Source organism: Galeopterus variegatus, unplaced genomic scaffold, assembly GCF_000696425.1.
Source record: "Galeopterus variegatus unplaced genomic scaffold, G_variegatus-3.0.2 Scaffold44, whole genome shotgun sequence".
Taxonomy (NCBI): domain Eukaryota; kingdom Metazoa; phylum Chordata; class Mammalia; order Dermoptera; family Cynocephalidae; genus Galeopterus; species Galeopterus variegatus.
In genome coordinates this window covers 579,706-604,116 of record NW_007726155.1, presented here as the reverse complement: position 1 = coordinate 604,116, position 24,411 = coordinate 579,706, and the positions used below count along the sequence as shown (strand labels likewise).

Genomic DNA, 24,411 nt, shown 5'->3' with positions numbered 1-24,411 from the left:
ACCTTCTTTGAATATGAAAGGGAGAAACAAAAGTTGGCCAATGGAGTCATAAAATGTTTCCAAACAAGGTAAATAATACAAGAGAAATGCGAGGCTGGATGTTCACACAGATCCACATGAAATCTACAGAAATATGTGTTACATAAAGAGCAGTGGGCCTAAAAAATAATAATTAGAGGTTGAAATAGAGAATCTCAGAGAATGGATAGATACAAATACAGGGGTGTCCTACTTTAGTTGTTAGTGGGACAAGAGTCAGTGCTACAGATGTGAAAAATTATAAAGGAGGCATTTTGCATGAACTAGAGAAAAAGAACAGAGGAAAGAAACATCTTAGCCACAAAATATCCTTCCAACCAAGTCTTTAATTATCTAGGGAGGATATCAATATTTTCTTTTAAATAATGTAATGGATGCTAAGACATAATGAGAAAAAAGATAAGGCTACAGAACCCATGATCCAGTGCAATAAAGGGAGCATTAACAAAGGTGCATTAACAGTTAAAAGGTGTGAAAAAAATCAATAACCTCAAATTATACTTTGTTCATCGTGCTAGGTACCACACACCAAAGAGCATACTGGCTTCAAGTCAAGATAAAAGATGTCTACCTAGAAAAAAGATGGGTTAAGGGCAAAAAGAAGAAAAACAAAAACCAACAAGGTCCTATTTCCACCCCCATTCCAATCTCAGCCTTTTGATCTCAGAAAGTCCGTCATACACTTACTCATGTCTGGATATGATCCAAATATTCTGTTCAGCTCACTTTTACATTTTATTCTATCGAGAAAGATTTGGCAACTGAAATCTATTATGATGTCAAAAGGTAGCTGACAACATAAAATGTATCCCGCTGAGTTGATGCTGCACACGGCTAAATTTATAACAACACAAGTATCATAAAAATTATAAGAACTGCAAATTAACCGCTGATTTCTAGCTCACTGACATAAATAATGGTAAGGACCTGGATAACTTCCAAACATCTTTACCACTGTTTAATTTGTCAAAATCTATCAAGAGCATTTCAACCACAAACCTGTCCTCTAAGGTACATTATCATTCCCACGCTCAGATTAGCATCGGTAGCAACTCAAGAAGACTGCATAATTACTAAGACTCCTTGAGGATTCTTCTCTCTCTGTTGTAATTCCTCAATGTGTCAGAATCTCACTCTTTCTTAAGTACCTTTCTTACTCTCAATTAGTTATTTAAGATCATTTAAAAATTTGGCTCTAATTTTGTGTGAGATGTCACTCTGGCTTTCAAAATTAGTCCCTCTTTACGGTGTTAAGGTTCCTACTGTGCTCAAATTAGCAAGATTTTCTGTTTATTTCATATTTGTGAACTTGGAATGCTGGTAGCAGTATGGTGCTAGAGTAGTTAGCTGACGGCTGTTGGGAAACCCAGCAGGTAGGGAGGTGACATGTTGAAACAAAATGACAAAGACAATAATTCCTTTCTGAGAGAAAGTTAAGATACAGAACCACATAGCTTCCTCCACCAACAATCAGCTCTATGGACCATTCACACAGATGACAAGAAAAGAAAATGGCTTTTATATACATGCAAAGTCTCTTCTGAAAAAAATCATATTTCATTTAAAGTGAATTTAAAATCATAACTAAACTATTCTATTGCTCATTGATAAACATCAAAATATGGTTAAGGATAATAAAATGGCTAAACAAATATTTGATATCAAAGATAATGCCTTTTAAAAAATCCTTCAGTAAGAAGCTTTTTATGCATAAGTATGTGTGTGTGTATGCCTGTGCACGTCTGTGTATACCCATCCCCTGCTTTCCCATTGAGATGTCTAAAACAAATTTACAATACTGCTAAATAAAATAAAATAAAATAAAATAAATGTTTAGCCATAATATTGTTAGCAAAAATAATCAGTCAATAGTATCATCATCTCAGTAGAAGCATAATATATGCATTTGTGCAGAAACTAGACACTTCCAACTCTTCGATTAGTCCTAATATAATGAGTGCAGGGAGATGTTAGATAGATACTAAGTAAATCTAGCACACACTACTAGCACCCAAATTGGTTTATTTCACATTTCTGTATTTTGGGGGAAAAGCAATTTCTGTATGACAGATGCACCTGGAGTTTGCTACGTGGCCTACACACAGAAAGGGCTGTAGAGTTATAGATTTCACGACAACAAGAAAATTGCATTTTATTCTTATTTGCTAAAAAAAAAAAAAGCATATTTTTTTCTCATGGAACATGTCTGGATTGAGTTAGTCCATGTCTACACAGAGTAAGTGAATAGCAGAGATGAAACACTGATCTGGGTACACCAAAGCCCCAGTAATCTGCTACTGTCAAAACTAGGACCCTACCAGCTACCTGCAATAAAAAAAAGAATATGTTGGCTAAATAAGCCATCAATCCTTCACTTCTCTTTACCTGTGTAAATATGGCCTCCATGTCTCAGTCAATGTCAGAGAGCTGCTCCATTAGGAAAATAACCTTTATCATCAGTATGATATAATTTTTTAAACCTAAAACTAAATGAAGTCCTGTGAGTGTGTGGCATAACAAGAACGCTTTCTTTTGGTCTCCTCAAGAAAGTCTTCACCTAAAAACAGAGTCCCAAAATACATGAAGCAAAAAATGGACAGAACTGGGAAAAAAATAGACAATTCAACAATAATAGTTGGAGACTTCAATACCCCACTATTAATAATGGATAGAAGTAGGCGGAAGATCAACAGGGAAACAGAAGACATAAACAACTATGAACCAACTATATGTAACAAACATCCATAGAAAATTCTACCTAACAATAACAGAATACACACTCTTCTCAAGGACAATGTCCAGGATAGACCATTTCCAGGCCACAAAACAGGCCTCAATAAATTTAAAAATACATTCTCCAACTACAAGGGAATGAAATTAGAATCAGTAACAGAAAGAAATTTGGGAAATTCACAAAAATGAGAAAATTAAACAGCATACTCTAAACAACCAGTCAAAAAGAAATCTCAAAGGAAATTAGAAAATACTTTGTGATGAATAAACATGAAGACATACAAAAAGTTATGAGGAAAATGTATAGTTGTACACACCTATATTAAAAAAGAAGAAAGATCTCAAATGAAATCTTACTTGGAGTTAATAAACCAGTTAACAAATCCCAAAGCTTGATTCTCCAATCAGACTGAGTGACTTCTACAGCAATCATTTTTACTCAGAAAAAGACACAGTATTTGAAACTGCATTACCTAGAATGTCCCCAAGTTATTTATCCATAGAATTTTTGGGAGAACATGATTTTCTTCTCAATGATTTCCAAAAGGAGGAAAGTGAGATCACATAACAAGAAGAAACAACTTTAAAACATAGGTTTTCTGAATTCAAATCTAGTGTTTTTTTCTCCTACACAAATAACTAGTTTTGTGAATGTAAGTTTTTAATGGCTTATCATATTTATATCTGCAAGCCACTAAATCTTTGGCTTACTAATTGCCATTCTCCTTTCTAGATGTCCACATGCATTTCCATGTACACATGAGGAATTATAAATTTTCTATGAAACTCAACAAAAGTGTCAGAACATCATTTTTCAAAAAAGCATTTTTTTAAAGACTCCAATGACAGAATAAATGATCACCACTTCCTCTACCAAGATCAGAGTGGGTGAATTTAGGTGTGGCGTGGGGAGCATGGTAGGGAAGAGAAACTGAGAGAAGCAAGGATGAATCTTGTTTCCTAAAACCATAAGGGAGTTATGAGAGACCCTGTCATGTGGTCTGAAAAATTTGAAACTCTGACCCAAGAAAGATAGGGGAGCACAGCCCATCTCCTTGCTGGTCAAGTGATCTAAGAAGGCAAAGCAGTGAGAAATTTGCATTGTAAAAGCAAACAGACATCAATCCAAGTCTAAAGTCTGCCTTCTACAATTTTTTAAAAAATTTTGAAATAATTATAGACTACAGGAAGTTGCAAAAATAGTACAAAGAGTCCCATATACCCTTCCCCCAGCTTCCCCCAGTGCTGACATCTAATACAGCTATTTACAATGTCAAAACTAGGGAATTGGCTTTGCTGCATTTCTGTTAAGTGAGTGACAGACCTTACTAAGTCTGTTTTTTTTTTCTTTTTGGTAAATCCAAGCATTTTAATGTAGGTAACTTCTCTTAGCCTCAGTTTACTCATCTGTAACATGAAGGTAGTAAGAGAAGCTACTTTACAGTACTAATAAGGATTCAATAAGATAGTGCAAGTGTACTGCTTACAACAGTAGCTGTCACACAGTAAGAACTTGACAAACAGTCACATTATAATTATTAAACAAGACTTTTGGGATTTCCTGTTTTGCTCTCACACTTTCTCTCAGGTCCTTCCTCCCACTTCCCTCTAATATAGGGATAGAATCTACCACCATTTGTAGTTTGACTAATCCCCAAAGACAAAAAAACTAGAAAAAACAATAGACTGCAGCCTACTTAAGGACTAAAAGGAAATTTAACTGAAGATACCTTTTTTCTTTTTCCTACTGAGTTTTTAAATCTTAGTTGTATTTTTTAAATCGAGCAGATTGAATGTAAGGCTGGATCCACCTGCTATAGTTTCCAAACCTAGTATGTCAACACTCAAGGAAAGCAGGGCTTTTTAAGAGCTGAGCTTTTTAATAGGTCTTAAATAGGTCTCTGTTTGGATGCATTTTTTGTACATACAAGAAAGGATTATACATACAAATAGGTCCAGGCACATCTAAAGCTCTCCAATCTGGGACCATCACACAATCCTGTTGGCCCTTGCCCCTAACTGTTTGTGCAAGCCCATCCAAGATCCCCATGGCTTTGGCACTGCAGATATATGCCAGTACCCAGAATGCTCTTAGGCCTTACCTCCTTCAAGGGTACATTTTAAGGAAACAAGTGCCTAATTTATAATGAGGAAAGAACTCTGCTGGGTTTTCCCCTAGCTCTGAAATTTTCATACTTTGAGAATGCATAAATGAGAACTTAATTTAAGGAATTTTTTTCCACCTCTTTTTTTCCTATTCTTTTTTTCTTTTTGCAAATTAGCTGAATTTTCAAAACCTGCCACCCACAAACAGTCTGAAACACTAAAGTGTCTGCTCTGTTTCTATCAACAGGTATTATTTGGGATCAGTTAGAAGGACAAATAATGTGTCCACTAATCAGCCAAACAGCTAGTATAGGCAACTTTGGTTCACTTTAACACTCAGACCTTTCTTCTATTCTCCTAGAGTCAGACAAAATAAGAATCATATTTGGATAGTTTCAGCTTTGATTTCAGATTAGGGCAGGTATCTCAAACCAAATGATCTCCAAGGACATTAGTTAGTACTAAGATCATAGGAAAATAACAAATCCTGGACATGATCCATTCTATACGACATGTAAGCCTGGTTTCCCAGTCTCAAGATTGATGTGCAACTGGATCAAAGACTTGGGGACGGGGGAAAGCGCCATATTTTTTATTTTATAAAATATACCAAAATAGATAAAAACCCGGCTTCCTATCTGAACTAAAAAGAAGATGCCTTTAGCTTTTGGGCCACTATCCCTTGTCCAATTCTAACTCCCCTTTTTCAACATGAACATATGTTTCCCTTAAAGTTACTTCTTTTTTCCTACCCTGGTGTTATGCAAGATCCCTGCTTATTTTGGCGATAGAAACAAAATAAGAAGAGCCACCCAGAGCTCTCCATTCCAAAGGGAGGAGCCTCCCAAGAAAAGCAAAGTTTTGCTGTTTTATTTCCTTTCAGCACTGCTGACCAGCAAGCGGCATTCTTTAGTGCGGAAATTCAGTACAGATGGGTGAGCTGGTCCTGAAATACCTATTAGAACCATAAATGTCAGGTGCGGACAGGGACTATCTCTAGGTTCACGATCACTTAGTGCTTGTAAAAGACAGGAATTGGCCAAAAAAAAAAAAAAAAAAAAAAAAAAAAAAGAGGAGTGAGGCAGTTAAGTAGGCTCAAAATGCAAAAAGAAAAGATGTTTTTCAAATTCAAACTATGAGGAAAGGAGATAGTTCAGAGACCACTCAGGAAGAACCAAACTCTCAGATTGAGAAGGCAAACCTTGCCTTTATTTCTATGATCAAAATCCTCATTAAAATAGCCATAGGCCTAGGAGAGATTTTAAAAACTAAGGAGGGGCTAGCCCACTCATGCAAGAAAAACAAAGAGAGGCTTGCATATAGGGTATGGGTTTCAGTGAGGATGCAAATACGCAGTGTAAGACTTAAGCACTCTCATAGTAGATCACTGTGCGCAAAGCTCCTGTGCAGATGGGGGAGTTAGTGATCTAAGCCTCACACTTGGAAAGGTTGTGTGACTGGAGCCATGATATATAAAGTAAGACCCAAGCGCCAAAGTTTTGATTTAGCCAAGCAAATGTGGCTGTTTTTGTTGGGTGGAAGAGGGATTTTTTTCACTGAGCAAAGAATTACGGTAAACATATGCTAACCATGACCACAGAAGAGCTGGTTGTTTTCATTCAAGGTTATTTTAAAGGAATAAATTTAATTAATAAAACCACACAGTAATAGGATCCAACCTTCCAATAAATCTGCTTGCTTCTATCCACAGACCTATTCATTAAAGAAGCACTTAATTGAGAAAGTTTCCTGACATTGCCATTAAGACTTCTTGGGGACCACTGATGTGGGGTAAGAATTTTCTGTCTCAAGGGATGCTTGAAAATACACGCAGACTTCACTTCTTATCTTATTCCTAAAGCAGTTCTCTTGCTCTATTAGCAAAACTTCATTATGATACATATATTATTTAGGTAACTAAAACCTAATTTAAAACAAAAAAATAGAAATTAATATTCTAATGGTTGAAAGATTGACCTCACATATAAATATCCCAGACTACATCTCTCTGTCAAACTGCATCTTTAAAAATGACTATAAGAATTAATATAATCCAGAACAGTTTGGGTTTTTAAAAATTCCTTATTTGGTTCTTTCTTTAGGAAGGAATGGGGTGGTAGGTAGGGAAGCTAGCAGGAAACTAAAATTATTCAGGCTGGCTGTCATTCAGATCTATCAAATTAGAGCTCAAAACACCACTTTAGCTTTGAACAACCAGCTATAAGTCTCTAACCCTTCCAAAATGAGAGTCACCTATGATTATTACTAAATGTTCCCAATTAAGAGAAAAAATCAAATTCATAAAACTCCAACTTTCATTGAGCTAAGCAAACTTCTGCATCTAACTTCAATATAGAAGAGTCTTCTAGATTTAGAAAAGCGAGTTTTGCATAAACTAGATGCTACCACTGAATAAGACTAAAGAAACAAGGTTTACTATTTCTGGTCTATGGTCATGTCAATATAATCAATCAACAAGATACTAAGTTTTTTGAGTGTAAAAAATAGTTTCTCTCTTTAATTTCTCTATTTCCCACAGAACTGCAACATAGCAATTTGTAAAGGCCAGACTTCAGTAAGCTTACTGAAAGAATATTTAATTCATCAACTCCATTTATTTCAATGGTTGCAATATCAGACAGGGTCCCAGTTGTTGGACCAGCTCTAAGAGCAGCTTAGGAGCCGGAGAGTGGGAGGCTGTGGGTGTTTCAACTTTTCCACCCATCAGTCTTCAACAAATTCCTATTAAACATCTCCTAGGTGCCAGCTACTGATTTAGAGTGTGTGCATGTGTGCGTGTGTGTACGCAGCAGAGGAGGGAGAAAGCGGTAAGGTGCCCTTTTGAATGTTACTGATACTTGATACAATCTTCAGGGGCAATTAACATAGATTTCAGGGCTCACTGAGGGTGGAAAGTTATGCTTGTGTGTACTCATTTGTTTGCTTTCCACAATGCTAAGTGTTACGTGCTAAGAATGGAAGGAAGGGAGGCAGAGACAGATAAAATAAGCAAGCAAGTTTTTGATACCCCAACTGCCCTTAAGTGATAATGAGTCATTCATTAGATAAGAAAGAGAAGGGACTACACAGGCCCAATCATATTTAATAAGCATCAATGCCTTCAGCTGTGAAAGAGAGACAGCCTTAATGTAACCCACTAATTTTCCCCAACACAGTCAAGATTCACTTCTACAAGTAACTCCAATATCAGAGACCACTGTGGTCAGAACTGGAATATAACCATGTGCCACTACACTAAATTATGCTTAAATAAAATGCAATGCATCCATCATATTTGTATAATGCAGAGATTAAATCAGCTACAATTTTCAAGCCTTAAAAGAAAATTCCAAGCTTTTAAGTATATTACTAGTGAAAGATAACGTGACAAATGTCACAATAAAAAAATAACTTAGTAAGAGGAAATAATTCTTTATCCTTCCTTCATTTTCCTTATGAAATGTATCATTTTCAAGTAATGCATTTCAACATACTTAGCCATAAATGTAAATTTGTTTTGATAAAATGAAGAGCCTTTTAATCCAAATTGCACAGTGATGCTTCTACACTGATCTGTTATAACTTAGTAATCAGAGTTAACAGACTGCCTAATTAACCAAGTCATCATTTGCCAAGATCCAAATATGGGATGAATTTTGGGCCAAGGAGAAAATATGATGGACATGAAAATTATTAATTCAGGGAAGCATTAAAAGCATGTGGAGTTAAAGTTCTTTGCTAAATCTCACCATCTTTAATATCTTTAATTTTTATAATGTAAGTAATACATGAAAATAAAAAATATATTCTATTCAGGGCACACAGAAAAACATTTTTTAAATCTATAACTTAAACTGACACAACTAAATTAATTTTTAAGCCTTTGACAACCTATAGGGTAAAAATCACAGATGCACTCTGATAATAATGAACACCATCTACGGAGGACTTACATGTTCAGTGTTTCATGGGCTCGAGATATTTATTCTCCACTTCAGTCCTAATGCCTCGAAAGGAACTATTTCTATCCTCGGGAATCAGATCAGAAAACTGAGGTTCAGAATATTTAGTTGACCTTAGGAATGTATGAATAAACAAATAATATCTGCTCCTTTCAAAATTCTTAGGGAAGAGATATTAGGAATTCTGTGTTTTAACTCACCAAAATTTTACCCATAGAGGCTTTATCCATTTATTTATTATGTACTTACTAGAAGGTAGGAGATTGGGGCAACCTGAAAGATGCCGTGTGGCTCACCTGCACAAAAATTTTTCATTATCAGCTTACTATTCACATCACTCACCTTGTTGATGTGACCTAAAAGACATGTGCATTTTAACTTGGCTAAGATATATTATAAGCCAATTTTCCTAGATAATGCAAAAGTAAGTTTGAATATAATACAGCATTTAATCCAAGAGAAAAGATGGTAAGTCCACCAATATGACCATTTTCCCCTTGGCTATTTGGCAACTCCTATTCATCCTTTGAGGCCCCAGCCAGACCTCATTGCCTCTGTGAGCCCTTCCAATCTCTTTCCCCAGGTCCCCTCCACAACCACATAAACACAATTCATCAGTATTCTTGTAGCTTTTCTATGACCGTATGATAACTGACCTTTCTGTGTACCTTGCAGATATAAGCATGTTGAAATCGAGTATCTTGCCTTAGGACCCCGAACAGTGACAGACAGAAGATGGACAGCTGGACAGAAGGATGAACAGGAGGAAGGCAGGCAATGACTGAACTCCAGGCTCCTTGAGGACAGAGGTATGGTAGTATTTCTGAGGCATAGCCCACTTTCAAGGTAGTCGATGTCGTTGGAGATGTCCTAGTATTAGGCAGACAGCATCATGGGAGCAATCTCACAGACGGCATTCAGTCATGAGTAAGCTGACTGTGATATTTAGACTTTACTTCCCCTCTGTAATTCTATGTATTTACCATGCATCAAGTATAGTACCCTGTGTGGCACACAAGTACAGTCCACCTTCCCAAAATTCTGCTCCCTCTTCTGGAGCCAGCACACTTATCCCCTACTTTCCACAGTTTTGTGTAGGTCAAACACCACCCATGGCTTTAGAGATGGGCACATGACCAGAGCCAAGCATGCCATCACACCTCCCTCCACCCAGTCCTGCTCCAGCCCAGAGAGTGTTTCAGTGACAGGCATGTGGCACACACCTGCCTAATCACAGAAGCAGGAAGATCAAAATTCTGTGACAGCTGCTAGAATTCTTCAGAAAAGATTCCTTTCTGCTGGAGTTGCTACAAAGACTGATTCATGAATGGTTATTATACTACAACCTGGGAAACACGTCCGTGAATGATTCCAAAATGGAACAAGGCACAGCCAAGAGACTGAGACCAAGACTTAATGACATGATCTGAACCCTTTGCTCCAGATGTCCCTGAGGCTAGGTCTACCCTCTGACTTTTCAATACCATGAGCCAATTAATTCCCCTTTATGCTGGTCACTCATAACCAGAGAGACCTAACGAACAGTGGGCTCAATACTGGAAGGCACAGATACATTAAAAGTGGTCTTTTACTAATATTTGAAGGTCGAAGTCCTTGGCATACTCTTAGGAATCTGTAACTCTACTGACCAAGGAACTAAAGGTTTTCTAACTCTGCTACCAGTATTACCTCTAAGTACCCCATATCTTCTCCCTAATAAATAAAAAGTCTCCCAGATGAATTTTTCCAAGAACTAAAGGGACATTCTGAACCTGCTTGCTGGGAAAATGACCCAGATATAGGGTTGATGCTTTGGGAAGGAGACCCTCACACTCGCCACACTTTTTCACGCAGGTGATTTAGCAGAACAAATCATTTGTTGAGTGGTCAGAGGCTAATATGAAATGAGGGCTACGAAGATGAGGTTAATTAGAATAATGTACCGGAGAAAAATGACTCAAAGATCTAAAGAAAATGTTCTAATAGGCACATCCAACTGGAGATAGAAGAATGCCAATTAAGTGGTTGTCCTTGTTCCCAATCATATTGGGACATACTTTTATTTCCCATAGCTCTTCCATTAGCAAAAAGAATTAAAACATTTGAAAAATTCTAGTAAGATCAAGCAGGGCCTATCAGATGGCTCTGAAGTATAAAAGCTCAACATGCAGTGTGGAAGCAGTCCCAGAGTGAAAAATGCATGGTAAAACAAAACAATGCCTGCAAGTCAACACCCTGGGAGAAAATGTTTGCAGGGGGAGGACCACATGGCATAGTGGATAAGAGCCCCGTACCAGAAGAAGTACCTGGGTTCGAATCCCAGCTCTGCTCCATTTAAGCAGAGATGTCTGGGTGAGTCATTTAAGCTCACTATGCCTCAGTTTCCTCATCTGTAAAATGGACTTTTTCAATCACAATTACCTCAGAGTTACTGTGAGTTAATAAAGTGCTTAGAATCAAGTCTGGCAAACAGTAAATTCTCAGTAAAGGTAGCTACTGTAGGGTAGAGTTTTCACAAGTTAGAGTGTTTCTCTTAAACAACTGTTGTTTATCAGAATTTCTCAGGATTAGATTTTTCATGAGTTTAGAAAATTCTACTTCCACAGCTCAATACTTTTTAAAGGAGATGGGGAAACTAAGCATGCAGGATATCGGTGATAGCATGAAATGCTAATTCTTCTAAGTACATACATCTAGATAAACTCAAGAAAGCCTAAATATGACTTATTCTAGAAGCACAATTCCAAAGAAATTGCCATGTTTAGGAAGCAGAACAAGAGTGGGAGAATGAGCTTGTGTCACCATTAATGAATGACTGGGGAGAGGTAAGGACAGTGTTGAGGCATGGGCTCTCCTGATCAGAACAGCCAGAGTGAAAGGTTTATGGTCTGTGAGAGCTGGCTGGCATCAAGAGATTCAACCTGGCACATCTTAGTCAGAGCCACCTGGCACTGAGACACTGCTGCGCTGCACTGGACTCAGACAATGCAGCAAAATTTTAAAACATTAACAAAAAAACCCTCCGAAAGCCCATAATGTTCCCCACTGCTACTCAGGCACCAGGGTCTTGTGAAGAGGGCAGCTGGAGGCGGCTCCAGGCTGTCAAGCCTCCCATGTAAACAGTGCTAACCAAGTCTCATGTTACATGGATCTGTTTCCCCTTTTGTGAACTGTTATTTCAGTTTCTGAAATGATATTTGGAGACAGGGGTGTTATGTAGTTTTGGTGATATAAAAAAGCTGGGTGTTAGCTACTTTGAAGACTGTTAAGAGTCTAACAAAAGTTTTTCCTGACTTGTTCATTTACCTTGACTGAAACTCACTGGGTTTTTTTTTTTTTTTTAAGATTTTCCCTTTATTAGAATTCAAAACTCACGGAATTTTGTCTTTTTCTTTCCTAAAAGCTATATTAGTAACCAAATTCAATGCCTTAAGCTGTATTTTAATCGTGTCCTTTTATTTTTATAAGTTGAGAGAATATAAATTATAAATAAATAAAATAAATGGTTATTTTAATTTCTTAGAGAATCATAGTTATGCCTTACATCATGTAAATAACAGTATGTGATTTGATATATTTCATCTTTTTCCAACAAAAAGTTATGTGACAGAGAGAGAAAGTCGCATCTCTCTCTGTGCTTCAGCTTTTACATAAAATATTCACAATGAACAACACATGTCAACCATTGACATGAAGAAACAATATAGCAAAATATAGATCATTTTCTTTAAGCAGGTGAAAGAAATCGGTGTTAACAATGAAGGATATTTATATCTAATTCATTTCAGTCTATACAGATTTAGGTTTTCTATCAAAAGAGAAGTATATGAATTTTCAGGACAGATATATCAAAGGTACATTTAAAAGAAACAGAGACAATTTAAAGGAAATTCAATACACTCTCTATTACAAGGCTCTGATTAACTTAAGGGTGAAACGTATCCCCAGCAAGGTGGCTTAAAGACAGTGTAGCACCCCAAACTCCCAATTTCCAAGGTTTTGTGGATGTGGGGCAGGCTCCAAACACTGACCCATCACAGTGTTTGAGATTTATAACCTGTATTATCTGAAGAAGGTCATAAACATCCAACAGTCAATGTCAACAATGAACACAACGGTACTTTAAAAAGTTTATGGAAAAATAGAGTTAAAAGATAATACGAATCTTTCTATGAACTGTTTGAAGTTCCCTCGTACAAAACAAACTATCCCACTGCTTGCTCATTTTATACTTTTTTAGTTTTAAAGTTAATTCGGTGCGTGAAACATGAGCAAATATAATTGGGAATCAAGGTTCTTTGCCATTTTCATCACCTTTAAAATAAAGATTGTGAGAGCTCGAGATGAGTTGTCAGTGCAGCTCCCAACAGCTTCTGCTGACCTTTCTAACTGAACAGCACTGTTATTCTGTTCCAGATCCCATGCAAAGCCCTTTGCAGATACCATCTTATTTAATCCTTGCTATAATACTACTACCTAGGTAACTGATTACCTCTGCCTCAAAGAAGTAAACTGAGGCCCAGAGAGATAAAATAACTTGTCCAAGGACAAAGAGCCAGTGAATGAAGAGTGCTGGGATTTGAAGCTTGGAATCCAACATCCTTAATTAACCTGCCCCCCCCCCCCCAATACGCTTTTGACCCAAATAGAAAATGGTTCTGTCTTCATGGAAAATGACATACAACCCCTTCTGGATGGGACACACAGACTATCAAAGACTTGCACAGTGTATAATGGAAACTTTCCAGAGGAAACCCAAGGGCAGTATCCTATTCCTACAGTAAAGGGGGTGTGTGTAGCTTCATTTCTTCTCTTACTCCCTCACCCAGATGCAGTCCTCTTAGATACCCTGAAAACATAGAGGTTCACAGGGAAATCCCAAAATATGCTCTGACTGATTCAACAAACACTAACTGTGGGCATGCCCCCATGTGCTAGGGTAAGCCACACTGAGTAAGACAGACCTGCCCCTTGCTTATTACCTGGTAAACAGGTGTATTCACAAAGCGATAGAAGCTGGAATATATGGAACAAACACAAGGCTTGGAACAAAAATAACAAGAAAAGGGGGATTTCCTTTAATGTGGGTGGTCAGTGAAGGTATCTCCAAAGAGTTGATAGTCGAACTGAGCACTAAGGAATGAGAAGGAGAGAGCCATGAGAAGCACCGGAGTTATTCCAGGCGAAGAGCACTGTGGTCCACAGGCAAGGGAGATTTTATAGGATCTGAGCACAATTATCACATTCAAATAAAATACTGGAAACCACATAGCAAAAGCTCAAAGTTTCTAAGAGTCTTTTGAACAGGCAAGATCTTGAAGCCACTATCTCTACAGAGTGAACCTGATGAAAGCAAGCCTATATTAGGCAGACTATGAGTCCCCAAAACCATTGATTCTGTAATATGGGGTCACTGTTAACGAAATGATCACTGCAGGCTGCTAATTATAGGTGGTGTGACTCCTACCCATCTCAGACAACCACAGTCATATGGTTGCTACTGCTTCCCAATCTTGGGACACATCACCACCTGGGCCATCCCTGAGCACTGCTGACAAACTTAACCTGTCACATAGCAGCTTCTGCATGCAGATGACACTGTTCTTTGAAGCCCATTCCAAGAAGATCTGTGGGGGACCAGGGCCTGCTTTGCAGAATCAGCACAGAGGCAGGGACAGGGCGTGACATAGGAGAAGATGGACATCACATAGCATCAGCCTGCACAAGCGAAACCCTACAGTTTCAGATTAGCATCAGCAATACCAACTTGAGAGCAGTTAGTGAATACTGCTTGCTAGGCAGGCCCACTGTCTGACTAAGTAAAAAAAAGGAATGAAAAAGGAAACACATGTCTCTCAGGCTAAATTGTCAAAATGGGACCCAGAGATCTAAGCTCTGCTAACAGGTCAGTTCAGTTATATTCATGGCTGCAGATGTCCTTGAAGATGGCATCAGGCCACCTCCTAAAGCTCTACTTAAATTTACAAGAGAATACAAGGTGAGAAGCAATAGATTGTAAAACATCTATCAGAAAACAACGCCCAATGAACCAGCCACAGGATGGTAAAAACTCCTTGAAGACAGGGATTCTGCCATATCACCTGGGGTGCCTAGCACAAGTACCATCTCACTAACTCATCATAGCAAGCTAGCTATTTTGATCCCCATTTTCCAGATAAGGAAGTCATGTACCAGAAAGGTTAAGTAACTTGGTCAGGGTTCCTCAGCTAGTAAGTGGAAAAGGCAGAATTTGAATCTAAGTTGATTTGACTCCAAAGTGGACACTCTTAACCATGCTGCTAAGCTATATCCCTAGGACTTATTCAATAAATGATTGTGAATGCATCAACTACCATATGTTTCATGAACAACCATCACAGGCTGGTACAGCCAGACTATACTATAAAGCATAGGGAAGTGTCATTCTGTGCATTCCATGAGATAGAAATTTTCACAAGAATAATGTATGGTCTAAAATAGAAAATTTGGACAGTGATGGCTCACTTGTCCCCCCATCCTACCCCCAAAGTAAGCTTTCAGCAGAGATATGGGGAGTGGCAAATCACAGAGATGTAGGGTGGATAGTTCTGTCCCACCTCTGAGTCTACATAAGAACAGAGGGATGGTGCAAAGCCATCAGTAATGTCCCCTACACATATTGGGGAGAAGAGAATTGTGTGTGAGCCTACATGTGGCTAGGACCCCACACTGGTAACCCAAGCCTTAACAAAAGCTTATATCCACAGAAAAGAAAATCCTTTAGCATATTCAGGAGTTTAAATTTTGGTTTACAGCTCTCTTGAGAAAGAAATTTACTTCTCAGATTTACCATGGCAGTTTCAGCAAGAATATTATGGTTCTAAAATATTTACTGAGATATCTATCTCTGCTAAAAGTCGAATAGGCTGAAATTCTAACATGTAAAATACAAATAAGACACATGTCAACAGAAGGCAGAAGGCATTCACTGAAAATAAATGAAAATTAAACATGCAAGAAAACTGCAATCATGATTTTGTGTAAGTAATCACAATGATGCTCATGAATCACTCGTCTTTCCTTTCTTAGTACTAGAATCCAGAATGTATGTGGGACACCAAATTGCTCAAGAGTCAGGATGCATTTCCCAGACACCCTTAAAGTTAGGGATGACTAATAGGATGTAAGTAGAGTCACTGGGTAAGGCTTCAGGGAAAGCTCTTTAAAGGAGTCTGTCTCAACTGGAAGGATTACTCTTTTCGTCTCTTGCATTTCCACCTCTTCCCTTCAAGATGCAGAGGTAATGGCCAGCGAGCCAGCAGCCATAATATGTCCTTGAGGAAGAAGCAACACACTTGAACAAACAGAGCAGAGAGACAGAAGGCACAAAGTGCTCTCCCTGGATGTAGTCTTTTATGAGATAGCATATGCAAATAATTTTTTATCCTTATACAAGAGTACTTCAAAAAATTCATGGAAAAATAGAAACAAAAGGTAATAAAAATCATATAGCAGCATCTCTGTTACTAGAAAACAATTCTTAACTGATATAATGATATGAAAACATATCTAAAGGCTACACTATGATTTTCTGTGAGGAAAAAAAAAAATTAGAAAATTCATGAATTGGGATTCTGATTACCCCTCTATTCCCAAAGCTGTTTGTTTAAGTATGACTTTCCTTCTTAATTAGTACTGCTAGTCTGGAGAAGCATATTTGCTAAGCCTGTCTCTATGTTTTGACATGCAAGACTTGTGAAATTCAAACATACTTGTAGACACCCAAAGCATTATTATTTATTAAGACCTATATTAAAGGTAGACGATCTTACGGCACTCTCAGATTCTGATGATTAAAGAAAATTTAATCATTCTTCATTGGCATTTGATCTTTAGCCTGCCATAATCTACCCATATATCCCTTCATCCATATTGGATACTAAAAACACATTTCGACAGCTTGTCCATCAACTGTAAAATCGAAGGAGCGTACAGACAAACCACATTACTCAGAAAATAAAAGCTCTTTCCCCTACACTCATTTAGTTCATGAAAGCCTAGTGTGATTCAAAAGGTGAAGAAGGTATACCCCACCAGGTGAACCGAATGACTGTAGAGCCATCCATCACGTTTGTAAGGAGTTTCGAAATTTTCAAAATGCTTTCGCACACAATGTATCTTGTTTCATCCTTACACCATGACCCTGAGAGGCAGTAAGGGTGGGTATTTTTTATTCTTGTTTCTCCCAGAATAATGATTTGTTCAAGGTCAGAGGGACTGGTCCCCAGCAAGGTGTCAGGATTAAAGGTCATACATCCCCTTTTGATACATCAGATCAAGGGGCAGCAAACTACGGCCTTCAGACTAAACACAGCTCATGGCCTGTTTCTGTGAATAAAGTCTCACTGGAAGGCAGTCCCACCCGAGTGTTTGTGTATTGTCTCTGGCTACTTTTGTGCTACATCAGCAGAGCTGGCTAATTGCAAGAGAGACTGTACGGCCCATGAGGGTGACAATATTTACTACCTGGCCCTTGACAGACAGTTTGCCAACTCCTGTTTTAGGTCACCTTGCTACAAAGAGGATCCAAGGTATAGACTCTATTCTTGAAAACCACAGAGTTATCATGGCAGGCTATGAGTGCTAGCTTTGGAAGTAGTGCCAGATAAAGAGACAGTCCGTGATCTTCTGTGAGATTACTACATTGACTTCTGTGTCACCTGCAGTAGCGGATGGCAATTTTTACGTGGTACACAATACCAATGTACTCACCCGGAACTTTTAACGTGTCTCACAGCCATAAAAAGCCTGGGGTCACTGGTAGGGGGCATGCATAATGCCACAGGACTGCAACACACAGAGAGACACTGTAAAGCAAAAAGAACAGAAGAGGTTAAGTGAAGGGGCAAACAGGCTTCAAAAGCCACAAACATGCAAGCCTTGGGTATTCTTTGTTGACACATTACATTTTCCTTTAATATATAATCATGCATCAAAGCATCTATTTTGTCCTTTCCCTTCTAGAATCAGCATTTACTCTAGCTTATAATCTGAGTTATATTATAGCATTATAGTAGAAGGATGAAAAATGGATTTATATAGCCAAGTAAGGTTGACACTCTTGAAGGCACTGAAATTCACTCTGGAAGTGTAGGTTTTTTTTTTTTTTTTTTTTTTGTCTTTTTATGTGACCGGTAAGGGGATCGCAACCCTTGGCTTGGTGTCGCCCACACCGCGCTCAGCCAGTGACGTGAGCGCCGCTGCGCTCCCAAGCGCTACACTCTCCGGAGTGCGCCACGGGGCCGGCCCAGAAGTGTAGTTCTTTAAACTTCCATAATTTCTTACTACTCAAGATAATAAGCCTCATAATTACAATGCTAACACATCCTGAGAAATAAGTTTTGGTCTTTTAGTCTCTGTCAATATATCTAGCAGAAGCAACAGGAGGAAATAAATACAGACACAGGTACCCCCTAAAAAACAGACAAGCTCTCTCCTGCCAGCCAAATACAAAATCTTACTTGCCACTGTTAACAACTCTTTTTTCAGCTGCACTTCAAATGCAGAGAGAGGGTGTGACACAGACTTCTCATGGAAATAACGTGTGCATGTGCTGAGGCTGCAAGCTTTCATGGCTTAGTTCGGTTATTAGTAGAATGTTTACCAAATCCAATTCCAAGTAAGTCAAAGTTGCTGACAGATAAGTCAACTCATCCTCGAGCACGTTCAGAAAGTTTCTACAAATTGCTGTCGGTAGCAAGGTTTCACATGCCAGGTCTTTTCTGCATAGAACCTTGAGATGGTAATGCCACCTGTACAACCCTCAAGATTATAAAAGGGACTCTCTCCAATACAAGAAAAGCAGGAGCGCTTTGTGGGGTATGTGTGTGTGCATGTGTATGTGTGCTTATGTGCGTGTGTGTGTGTGTTTCTCCTTTAACAGTAAACGTAGGCAATACTCTGTGAATGTACATGGTTTCTAACCTAATCAGATGGAGAAGTTGAAACCGAAAAGGAGACACACAAAATTTTATGATTTGAATAGTCACGTATCTCCCGAAACTATGTGGGTTGCCCGTCTACCAGAACTCAGAAGACAGTTCAGACATGGTGCTCCTGGTGGCATCTCTCCTAGATGGGAGATAAATTCAGGTCACGTTTTCCCATACTGTTTTCCAGGTATCAGTTGTCTAGTGTGCAAATCCAGGTATCAGTTGTCTAGTGCAAAACTGCCAAATATAGCAACAGTGTAAGAATCTCCATTCTTACACAAGGATAATGTGCTGTGTTGGCATTATTCTTCTGAAACAAGGCAGCTTAAGACTATGAAAGAATGCATCAAAAATATTTTCTAAGATAATTTCAGTTGGCAAAGGCTGTTCAAACTTAATTGGTGAACTCATTAATGAGCAACTGTCACCACAAGAAAGAGGACCATTGTCATCTACTTATCACAGCAATGAGATAACAAAGTTAATTATATTTTTCAATGGATGTACACTCGCTTCCTTTTAGATTCTACATTTCCAAACATTTGTTCTGACACCCCATGTGTTTGTTCCTTTTAACAAAAAACTATCAGCTGTGGACTCCTCAAGGAAAAGTCGGCAGATCACAACCCTCACATCAGGGCCAAGCAATTGAAAAACTTTTCCACCCTCTATTATCTACTTGTAAAACATTATAAGCCTGTAAACTAGTTAATTTACGAGCCGTGTTAATAATTTGCTCACACTTGATCACAGGTTTTGCAAACACAGTTTTCAGGGATGTGGGAGGATAATTTGTAGGTCCAGCTTCTCTCCTAAGGGGACACTAACTGATTTGACACAGTAACATGACATTGATGGCGGGGCACACTAATGACCGCACTCTAAGACATGGCTGTCAGCCTGTCGTTCCAGTGAGAAGCTGGCTTGCTTTCACGGCTGCTCGGGACTCGATGCTCAACTAATTATTCAGACAGCGACATTAATGAGAGCCCTCATGTTTATTTTCAACATACTAGCCAGCGCTTAGCTTCCATTTGTCTGATATGGTCAGTGATTAAAATGTGTTTCATGAATAGTAGTAAATTTGAACTCTCATATAACAAAGAAGCATTGTAGAAGAATAAGGAACAGCTGATTGGAAAACCAACCTGGTCAACTCAACTTGTTTTCTGCCTCAAATATCATGGACAAAGTGACAGGTAGTAGAGAATGACATAAGTACCAAGGAATGTGAAAGGAATATTTTTTAATTACACATGTCCATGGACAAGCTTCACTTTTGACCAAGGGCACTGAATCAAAACATGGTCAAGAGCAACTTCTATCTCAAATAAACTTCACTGACTTTATGATACTAAATGAAGTTTTGTTTTGCTTTGTTTTTCTGGCAGCTGGCCAGTACAGAGATCCAAACCCTTGACCTTGGTGTTACGACACCACGCTCTAACCAACTGAGCTAACCAGCCAGCCCTGAATGAAGATTTTTAAGTTAGTGTTTCCATGGAACAACCAAAAGTTTTGCTTTAATATACTTTTTCAACCTTGCAAAAGTTTGCTCTTTGATTAAACTGTCTCCAATATGATCTTTGCAAACATCAATAAATGCAGTTTGTTTTTTTCCCCAAATCTATTGTAAAACTGTACTGTCCAGGGTTTTCTGACAAGTGTCTTTTAATATCCTCTTACACATCTTGTTTCTAGTCTACTAAACCTTGTAATCAAGTTCTTTCTACATTAAATTAAATTTCTATTTTGGTATGATAAATTTTGTCCTTCGTTTTATGGTGATTATAATCCTAAAATATTCATATAATCATAACTTAAACTGAATAACTTTTAAAAAGGGTATGCTTAGGGGCCAGCCCGGTGGCGCATGCTTGGGAGCGCGGCGGCGCTCCTGCCGAGGGTTCGGATCCCACATACAGACCGGCCGCTCACTGGCTGAGTGAGGTGCGGGCGCAACACCGAGGGTTGCGATTCTGTTGCTGGTCCCGGTCCAGTACAGGCGCGACACTGAGGGTTGCAATCCGTTGCCGGTCACGAAAAAAGGAAAAAAAAAAGGGGGGGGGTATGCTTAGATCTATTAGAGGTATTGAAAAATTGAAAATGCTCTTGGTGTGGTTCACTGTAGAATGTGCAATTCAAATTAAATAACAGCGGTAGTATTTAAACAAATGTTCTATCTGCCATCGTGGCTAAAGAATTCTTCTCAATACTGTGTATGACTTCTGATTTCATAAAATAGTAAAAAAAATATGAGTCAATGTAGATCACTTTGAGAATGAAAATGCATTGCATGTAACATTTCTTAAGTATGTATTTCTAAACTTACTCATGCTGAGATAGATCTGTAATTTTAGAATGCCAAAATGCCTAAATGGCACACACACAACATGTAAGAAGCAGATTCAGACTGCGGGCTAATTTTTAAAATATATTTAAACAAGTATCCAGATAAATTGTTCCAAGAGAGCATGAATGTCTCCAAATGCTGCTATTTCCCTGGGTACCTGTTACAGACAGATCAGCATCTCTGGACAGTTTATGTGTGGTAAACAGTTGTCCTCCATATTAATCCAAGAAAATATGGTCAGTCCGTGGCAGAGACTGGCGAGATGCTCATCAAGTCCATTTCTTCTTCTTCCTGGGCAGCAGCTGGAATTTATCTCCCAGAATCCCTTGTAGGTAGGCAGGGCCTACGACTGAGTTCTGGCCAAATAAATGGAAGTGGGTATATGCTACTTTTGTTCCGATCCTGAAGCCTCCTCCACCATCCTGAATGCTGTCTTCCCTTGATTGTGGGCCCAGAAATCTAGTGGCAAACTCCTAGTTCCTGGAGATAGTGAAGTCACTGAACGAGATGAGCCAAGGCTCTGAAAGACCACATGCAGCAGAGCCACCACCACCCATCCCCCATCAACCAGCACTAAACTGCAAGGTGCCTAAGAAATAAGCCTGCATTGGGTTAAGCCCCTGAGATTCAGGAATATTTGTTACAGCTACCAAGATCTCTTACCCAAATACACAGACCTTTCTACTTTACTTCTTCTCTGGGCAATCCTAAGTAAGCAAAAGTACTGTAAATTTAGAAAAATTCCTGAAGACATTTCATAATTGTGATTATTTGCTTCTCTACCTAAGCTAAGGGTAGAAAAGGGAAAGGGAACCAACAGCTAATGTATTCCCCAAATGTGTCAGGCATGTCTTTCCTTTACTCATTCTTCACATGGCCCAATGAGGAAGTTTGATTCCCATTATATGGATGAGAATTCTGAGCCTCTAAGAAATGAAATACAAGCAAATGCTACAGAATGTTAACCTAGTTGATATTTTTCTAGTTGAACGCCTATTGGCTTTCAATATCCAAACTTTATAGAAAATGTATATTTCCAAACAAAACATTTTTTGCTGTTGCCTATAAAAGAAAAAATTCTATGATACTCCCCAAATACAGTATTTTTTTAAAAAATGGGTGAGGAGAAATTGTAAAGTTGCAATACAATTGGTAGAATGTCAGAAACTTCCATAGAGGTTTTTGTTTGCCAGCAACTAAAGAGATGTGTCTCAGATGATCTTGGTGATTTTTTTTTAAAAAAAGCCACATTTCAAGCAAAACAAATGTATGTTGAGAACATATTTACTGTTGAGTAATCAATGTCTGAAACATTTTTACATCTTTAATGCAATAGTTGTTTATATAAGGCATTTTACTACATTTTAGAACAGAGGTTGGCAAATATTTTCTGTAAAGGAAAATATAGTAAATATCTTAAGCTTTGCAGTTATAAGCCCTCTCTGACAACAACTTAACTCGCCATTACTGTAGGAATGCAACCATAGGTAACCATAAGTAAACAAATCTGTGTGTTCCAATAAAACTTTATTTACAAAAACTGGCGGTGGGCTGGATTTGACATGCAGGACATAATTTGCCACCTTCTACTTTAAAATGCTGATTGGGGATTTTACATACTGACACATAACATATTATAATTTTTCCTATGTATAATTATTTTCACTACTCAGGATATCTGGTTGCCAGAAATGGATTTCTAATATTAAGGGGGAAGTAGCCTTAATTTGCCAAAGGTTGAATAAAAGACAGTTGGTGGGGCTCAGTTTCCACCAGAGGTCTAACCCCACTGCCCGTTCTTTTCTCTAAGACATGCCACATTTCAAAGGGCTCATGCACCCACATAAAGAGGCTATTGACATCCAGTGCCATTCTGAACAAAAATCCTAGTACTATTTGTAACAAAAAGAAAAAGCAGTCAGTACAGTCAAGCTCCTGTGTTAAGGTAACATAGTTAATAGTTACCTTAAAGTGACCTCATATTAAGGCCTTCTTTTTCTAAAAATGCAAAATAAATACATACATTTTTAAAATGTCACTGGAAGAATAAATGCTGGGAATCCAGAGATGACATCTTCCAAAAGTTTCAAAATCATGCATGAAGTTTCCCTAAATTAGAACCAAACAGCTTTCTAGGATTTGGAGGATATTCTTTGTTAACCAATTTCAGGGTAGAAGCTATGTGTCCAGTGATTGAATATGCCAGAAATAATGTATCAGATATATTTCCCCATTACTTCACCGAGAATGTAAAGTTATTGTAATGAAGATGATTCACTTTTTTTTTTGTTTGTTTTTTAATGGCAAAGCTCAGAGACATACATACATAGACTTTTAAAAAAAAAATCTCAGTTCCCTATTAATGTTTTATTATAACAGTTAAGGATACAAGATAATTTGAGCATAAAATGGATAAATTTCATGAATCTGTTTTACCTAAAATGTCAAACAAAACCAAGTAAGTGACAGTCCAGTCTGACAAAGGAATATTTTGTAGTCATTAAAAATGATACCGGGAATGGGAAAATGTGTGTAAATGCTTGTTACGGTGAAATAAGCAAGATGAAAAAATTTTATCTACAGTAATCTCAACTGCCTAAAAACATGCACTAAAGAAGAATAGAAAAAAGTAAAATGAACAGTATGTTCTCCAGAGGAATGGGATTAGATAATATTTTTCTTTAGAATTTTTTGTTATTTCCTAGATTTTCCAAAACAAAGTAATTTCTAAAATATTGGTTATACAATTTGAAAAAGTTTTCTGAACTTCGAAAAGAAGAAATTTGTTGCATGTTTACGCTCATTTATTAATGGCTTTTGACTGCCTTTTTCCCAAACTAGAAGTGTCTTGAGAGTAGATTCCCATTATCTGTTATGCTCCACACATAGGTGTTTATGGCATCTTAGGCACTCAACATTCCTTGCATAGACCACCTTACTTTTTAAAGTCTTCTTAATGAGATTCCATAAATAAATAAAATTTTTATACTTCAAGCCTTTAAAAAGAAATTAAATACTTTTGTTTAAAGAGGTTGATTGCTTGCAGATTATAGCTGTAAATAAATTGCATGATGCCAAATTATACTTTCTCCTCTTTCCTTTTTCCATGATGGCACACAATAATTTGTCTTTTAATAACTTCAAACAATTCTGAGTCATTTCCTCATTAAAAAACAAAATACATCTTGATCGCGAAGCTTGGCATTTCATAAATGTTTACCCCAAACGCACTGCCTGCTCTGAGGCT

At 37.9% G+C, this 24,411-nt stretch overlaps 1 protein-coding gene across 6 annotated transcripts in view; it reads right to left on the bottom strand.

Annotated features, from left to right (window-relative positions):
* FOXP1 (forkhead box P1) overlaps positions 1-24,411 on the bottom strand; it is a 569,779-nt gene that overhangs the window by 347,231 nt on the left and 198,137 nt on the right. For all 6 annotated transcript variants that reach the window (XM_008571751.1, XM_008571756.1, XM_008571760.1 and 3 more), the window contains exon 3: positions 17,592-17,686. The gene's annotated coding sequence lies outside the window, so the exon portion shown is untranslated. The remainder of the gene's footprint in view (positions 1-17,591; positions 17,687-24,411) is intronic.